Source organism: Somniosus microcephalus, unplaced genomic scaffold (genome assembly GCF_052327205.1).
Source record: "Somniosus microcephalus isolate GS21.2 unplaced genomic scaffold, FLI_Smic_1.0 unresolved_chr9, whole genome shotgun sequence".
NCBI classification, from domain to species: Eukaryota; Metazoa; Chordata; class Chondrichthyes; order Squaliformes; family Somniosidae; genus Somniosus; species Somniosus microcephalus.
The window spans coordinates 23,516,818-23,524,590 of record NW_028225187.1 but is presented as its reverse complement, the minus strand read 5'-3'; positions in this window follow the sequence as shown (position 1 = coordinate 23,524,590).

Here is a 7,773-nt window from a genome sequence, read left to right as displayed (position 1 = left end):
CACCGACTGTCTGGGACAGTGACTCTCCCACCGACTGTCTGGGACAGTGACCCTCGCACCGACCGTCTGGGACAGTGACCCACACACCGACCGTCTGGGACAGTGACCCTCGCACCGACCGTCTGGGACAGTGACCCTCGCACCGACCGTCTGGGACAGTGACCCACGCACCGACGGTCTGGGACAGTGACTCTCGCACCGAGCGTCTGGGACAGTGACACTCCCACCGACCGTCTGGGACAGTGACTCTCGCACCGACCGTCTGGGACAGTGACTCTCGCACCGAGCGTCTGGGACAGTGACCCTTGCACCGACCGTCTGGGACAGTGACTCTCGCACCGAGCGTCTGGGACAGTGACCCGCGCACCGACCGTCTGGGACAGTGACACTCCCACGGAGCGTCTGGGAGAGTGACCCTCGCACTGACCGTCTGGGACAGTGACCCTCGCACCAACTGTCTGGGACAGTGACCCTCGCACCGACTGTCTGGGACAGTTACCCTCGCACCGAGCGTCTGGGACAGTGACACTCCCACCGACCGTCTGGGACAGTGACTCTCGCACCGACCGTCTGGGACAGTGACTCTCGCACCGAGCGTCTGGGACAGTGACCCTTGCACCGACCGTCTGGGACAGTGACTCTCGCACCGAGCGTCTGGGACAGTGACCCTTGCACTGACCGTCTGGGACAGTGACTCTCGCACCGAGCGTCTGGGACAGTGACCCGCGCACCGACCGTCTGGGACAGTGACACTCCCACGGAGCGTCTGGGAGAGTGACCCTCGCACTGACCGTCTGGGACAGTGACCCTCGCACCAACTGTCTGGGACAGTGACCCTCGCACCGACTGTCTGGGACAGTGACCCTCGCACCGACTGTCTGGGACAGTGACCCTCCCACCGACTGTCTGGGACGGTGACCCTCGCACCGACTGTCTGGGACAGTGACCCTCGCACCGACTGTCTGGGACAGTGACCCTCGCACCGACTGTCTGGGACAGTGACCCTCGCACCGACCGTCTGGGACAGTGACCCTCGCACCGACCGTCTGGGACAGTGACCCTCGCACCGACCGTCTGGGACAGTGACCCTCGCACCGACCGTCTGGGACAGTGACCCTCGCACCGACCGTCTGGGACAGTGACCCTCGCACCGACCGTCTGGGACAGTGACCCTCGCACCGACTGTCTGGGACAGTGACCCTCGCACCGACCGTCTGGGACAGTGACCCTCCCACCGACCGTCTGGGACAGTGACCCTCGCACCGAACGTCTGGGACAGTGACCCTCGCACCGAGCCTCTGGGACAGTGACCCTCGCACCGACCGTCTGGGACAGTGACCCTCCCACCGACCGTCTGGGACAGTGACCCTCGCACCGAACGTCTGGGACAGTGACCCTCGCACCGAACGTCCGGGACAGTGACCCTCGCACCGAGCGTCTGGGACAGTGACCCTCGCACCGAGCCTCTGGGACAGTGACCCTCGCATCGAGCAACTGGGACAGTGACCCTCGCACCGACCATCTGGGACAGTGACCCTCGCACCGACCGTCTGGGGCAGTGACCCACGCACCGACCGTCTGGGACAGTGACCCTCGCACCGACCGTCTGGGACAGTGACCCTCCCACCGACCGTCTGGGACAGTGACCCTCGCACCGAACGTCTGGGACAGTGACCCTCGCACCGAGCCTCTGGGACAGTGACCCTCGCACCGAGCGTCTGGGACAGTGACCCTCGCACCGACCGTCTGGGACAGTGACCCACTCACCGACCGTCTGGGACAGTGACCCACACACCGACCGTCTGGGACAGTGACCCTCGCACCGACCGTCTGGGACAGTGACACTCGCACCGACCGTCTGGGACAGTGACCCTCGCACCGACCGTCTGGGACAGTGACCATCCCACCGACCGTCTGGGACAGTGACCCTCGCACCGAACGTCTGGGACAGTGACCCTCGCACCGAGCCTCTGGGACAGTGACCCTCGCACCGACCGTCTGGGACAGTGACCCTCCCACCGACCGCCTGGGACAGTGACCCTCGCACCGAACGTCCGGGACAGTGACCCTCGCACCGAGCGTCTGGGACAGTGACCCTCGCACCGAGCCTCTGGGACAGTGACCCTCGCACCGACCGTCTGGGACAGTGACCCTCCCACCGACCATCTGGGACAGTGACCCTCGCACCGAACGTCCGGGACAGTGACCCTCGCACCGAGCGTCTGGGACAGTGACCCTCGCACCGACCGTCTGGTACAGTGACACTCGCACCGACCGTCTGGGACAGTGACCCTCGCATCGACTGTCTGGGACAGTGAGACCCGCACCGACCATCTGGGACAGTGACCCTCGCATCGACTGTCTGGGACAGTGAGACCCGCACCGACCGTCTGGGACAGTGACCCTCCCACCGAATGTCTGAGACAGTGACCCTCGCACCGACTGTCTGGGAGAGTGACACTCGCACCGACCGTCTGGGACAGTGACCCTCGCAACGAACGTCTGGGACAGTGACCCTCGCACCGGCTGTCTGGGACAGTGACACTCGCACCGACCGTCTGGGACAGTGACCCTCACACCGACAGTCTGGGACAGTGACCCACGCACCGACTGTCTGGGACAGTGACCCTCGCACCGACCGTCTGGGACAGTGACCCTCCCACCGACTGTCTGGGACAGTGACCCTCGCACCGACCGTCTGGGACAGTGACCCTCGCACCGACCGTCCGGGACAGTGACCCTCGCACCGACCGTCTGGGACAGTGACCCTCGCACCGACCGTCTGGGACAGTGACCCTCGCACCGACCGTCTGGGACAGTGACACTCGCACCGACCGTCTGGGACAGTGACCCTCGCACCGACCGTCTGGGACAGTGACCCTCGCACCGACCGTCTGGGACAGTGACCCTCGCACCGACCGTCTGGGACACTGACACTCGCACCGACCGTCTGGGACAGTGACCCTCGCACCGACCGTCCGGGACAGTGACCCTCGCACCGACCGTCTGGGACAGTGACCCTCGCATCGACTGTCTGGGACAGTGAGACCCGCACCGACTGTCTGGGACAGTGACCCTCGCATCGACTGTCTGGGACAGTGACCCTCGCTCTGACTGTCTGGGACAGTGACCCTCCCACCGACCGTCTGGGACAGTGACCCTCGCACCGAGCCTCTGGGACAGTGACCCTCGCACCGACCGTCTGGGACACTGACACTCGCACCGACCGTCTGGGACAGTGACCCTCGCACCGACCGTCCGGGACAGTGACCCTCGCACCGACTGTCTGGGACAGTGACCCTCGCATCGACTGTCTGGGACAGTGACCCTCGCTCTGACTGTCTGGGACAGTGACCCTCCCACCGACCGTCTGGGACAGTGACCCTCGCACCGACCGTCTGGGACAGTGACCCACTCACCGACCGTCTGGGACAGTGACCCACACACCGACCGTCTGGGACAGTGACCCTCGCACCGACCATCTGGGACAGTGACACTCGCACCGACCGTCTGGGACAGTGACCCTCGCACCGACCGTCTGGGACAGTGACCATCCCACCGACCGTCTGGGACAGTGACCCTCGCACCGAACGTCTGGGACAGTGACCCTCGCACCGAGCCTCTGGGACAGTGACCCTCGCACCGACCGTCTGGGACAGTGACCCTCCCACCGACCGTCTGGGACAGTGACCCTCGCACCGAACGTCCGGGACAGTGACCCTCGCACCGAGCGTCTGGGACAGTGACCCTCGCACCGAGCCTCTGGGACAGTGACCCTCGCACCGACCGTCTGGGACAGTGACCCTCCCACCGACCATCTGGGACAGTGACCCTCGCACCGAACGTCCGGGACAGTGACCCTCGCACCGAGCGTCTGGGACAGTGACCCTCGCACCGACCGTCTGGTACAGTGACACTCGCACCGACCGTCTGGGACAGTGACCCTCGCATCGACTGTCTGGGACAGTGAGACCCGCACCGACCATCTGGGACAGTGACCCTCGCATCGACTGTCTGGGACAGTGAGACCCGCACCGACCGTCTGGGACAGTGACCCTCCCACCGAATGTCTGAGACAGTGACCCTCGCACCGACTGTCTGGGAGAGTGACACTCGCACCGACCGTCTGGGACAGTGACCCTCGCAACGACCGTCTGGGACAGTGACCCTCGCACCGGCTGTCTGGGACAGTGACACTCGCACCGACCGTCTGGGACAGTGACCCTCACACCGACAGTCTGGGACAGTGACCCACGCACCGACTGTCTGGGACAGTGACCCTCGCACCGACCGTCTGGGACAGTGACCCTCGCACCGACCGTCCGGGACAGTGACCCTCGCACCGACCGTCTGGGACAGTGACCCTCGCACCGACCGTCTGGGACAGTGACCCTCGCACCGACCGTCTGGGACAGTGACACTCGCACCGACCGTCTGGGACAGTGACCCTCGCACCGACCGTCTGGGACAGTGACCCTCGCACCGACCGTCTGGGACAGTGACCCTCGCACCGACCGTCTGGGACACTGACACTCGCACCGACCGTCTGGGACAGTGACCCTCGCACCGACCGTCCGGGACAGTGACCCTCGCACCGACCGTCTGGGACAGTGACCCTCGCATCGACTGTCTGGGACAGTGAGACCCGCACCGACTGTCTGGGACAGTGACCCTCGCATCGACTGTCTGGGACAGTGACCCTCGCTCTGACTGTCTGGGACAGTGACCCTCCCACCGACCGTCTGGGACAGTGACACACCCACCGACCGTCTGGGACAGTGACCCTCTCACCGACCGTCTGGGACAGTGACACACCCACCGACCGTCTGGGACAGTGACCCTCTCACCGACCGTCTGGGACAGTGACACTCCCACCGACCGTCTGGGACAGTGACACACCCACCAAGCGTCTGGGACAGTGACCCTCGCACCGACCGTCTGGGACAGTGGCCCTCGCAACGACTGTCTGGGACAGTGACCCTCCCACCGATCGTCTGGGACAGTGACTCTCGCACCGATCGTCTGGGACAGTGACCCTCGCACCGACCGTCTGGGACAGTGACCCTCACACCGATCGTCTGGGACAGTGACACTCACACCGACCGTCTGGGACAGTGACACTCACACCGACCGTCTGGGACAGTGACACTCACACCGACCGTCTGGGACAGTGACCCACACACCGACCGTCTGGGACAGTGACCCACACACCGACCGTCTGGGACAGTGACACTCACACCGACCGTCTGGGACAGTGACCCACACACCGACCGTCTGGGACAGTGACCCTCGCACCGACCGTCTGGGACAGTGACCCACACACCGACCGTCTGGGACAGTGACCCTCGCACTGACGGTCTGGGACAGTGACACTCGCACCGAGCGTCTGGGACAGTTACCCTCGCACCGAGCGTCTGGGACAGTGACACTCCCACCGACCGTCTGGGACAGTGACCCTCGCACCGACCGTCTGGGACAGTGACTCTCGCACCGAGCATCTGGGACAGTGACCCTTGCACTGACCGTCTGGGACAGTGACCCTCGCACCGACCGTCTGGGACAGTGACTCTCGCACCGAGCGTCTGGGACAGTGACCCGCGCACCGACCGTCTGGGACAGTGACACTCCCACCGAGCGTCTGGGACAGTGACCCTCGCACTGACCGTCTGGGACAGTGACCCTCGCACCGACTGTCTGGGACAGTGACCCTCGCACCGACTGTCTGGGACAGTGACCCTCGCACCGACTGTCTGGGACAGTGACTCTCGCACCGACTGTCTGGGACGGTGACCCTCGCACCGACTGTCTGGGACAGTGACCCTCGCACCGACTGTCTGGGACAGTGAGACCCGCACCGACCGTCTGGGACAGTGACTCTCCCACCGACTGTCTGGGACAGTGACTCTCCCACCGACTGTCTGGGACAGTGACCCTCGCACCGACCGTCTGGGACAGTGACCCACACACCGACCGTCTGGGACAGTGACCCACGCACCGACGGTCTGGGACAGTGACACTCGCACCGAGTGTCTGGGACAGTTACCCTCGCACCGAGCGTCTGGGACAGTGACACTCCCACCGACCGTCTGGGACAGTGACTCTCGCACCGACCGTCTGGGACAGTGACTCTCGCACCGAGCGTCTGGGACAGTGACCCTTGCACCGACCGTCTGGGACAGTGACTCTCGCACCGAGCGTCTGGGACAGTGACCCTTGCACTGACCGTCTGGGACAGTGACTCTCGCACCGAGCGTCTGGGACAGTGACCCGCGCACCGACCGTCTGGGACAGTGACACTCCCACGGAGCGTCTGGGAGAGTGACCCTCGCACTGACCGTCTGGGACAGTGACCCTCGCACCAACTGTCTGGGACAGTGACCCTCGCACCGACTGTCTGGGACAGTGACCCTCGCACCGACTGTCTGGGACAGTGACCCTCCCACCGACTGTCTGGGACGGTGACCCTCGCACCGACTGTCTGGGACAGTGACCCTCGCACCGACTGTCTGGGACAGTGACCCTCGCACCGACTGTCTGGGACAGTGACCCTCGCACCGACCGTCTGGGACAGTGACCCTCGCACCGACCGTCTGGGACAGTGACCCTCGCACTGACCGTCTGGGACAGTGACCCTCGTACCGACCGTCTGGGACAGTGACCCTCGCACCGACCGTCTGGGACAGTGACCCTCGCACCGACCGTCTGGGACAGTGACCCTCGCACCGACTGTCTGGGACAGTGCCCCTCGCACCGACCGTCTGGGACAGTGACCCTCCCACCGACCGTCTGGGACAGTGACCCTCGCACCGAACGTCTGGGACAGTGACCCTCGCACCGAGCCTCTGGGACAGTGACCCTCGCACCGACCGTCTGGGACAGTGACCCTCCCACCGACCGTCTGGGACAGTGACCCTCGCACCGAACGTCTGGGACAGTGACCCTCGCACCGAACGTCCGGGACAGTGACCCTCGCACCGAGCGTCTGGGACAGTGACCCTCGCACCGAGCCTCTGGGACAGTGACCCTCGCATCGAGCAACTGGGACAGTGACCCTCGCACCGACCATCTGGGACAGTGACCCTCACACCGACCGTCTGGGGCAGTGACCCACTCACCGACCGTCTGGGACAGTGACCCTCGCACCGACCGTCTGGGACAGTGACCCTCCCACCGACCGTCTGGGACAGTGACCCTCGCACCGAACGTCTGGGACAGTGACCCTCGCACCGAGCCTCTGGGACAGTGACCCTCGCACCGAGCGTCTGGGACAGTGACCCTCGCACCGACCGTCTGGGACAGTGACCCACTCACCGACCGTCTGGGACAGTGACCCACACACCGACCGTCTGGGACAGTGACCCTCGCACCGACCGTCTGGGACAGTGACACTCGCACCGACCGTCTGGGACAGTGACCCTCGCACCGACCGTCTGGGACAGTGACCATCCCACCGACCGTCTGGGACAGTGACCCTCGCACCGAACGTCTGGGACAGTGACCCTCGCACCGAGCCTCTGGGACAGTGACCCTCGCACCGACCGTCTGGGACAGTGACCCTCCCACCGACCGTCTGGGACAGTGACCCTCGCACCGAACATCCGGGACAGTGACCCTCGCACCGAGCGTCTGGGACAGTGACCCTCGCACCGAGCCTCTGGGACAGTGACCCTCGCACCGACCGTCTGGGACAGTGACCCTCCCACCGACCATCTGGGACAGTGACCCTCGCACCGAACGTCCGGGACAGTGACCCTCGCACCGAGCGTCTGGGAC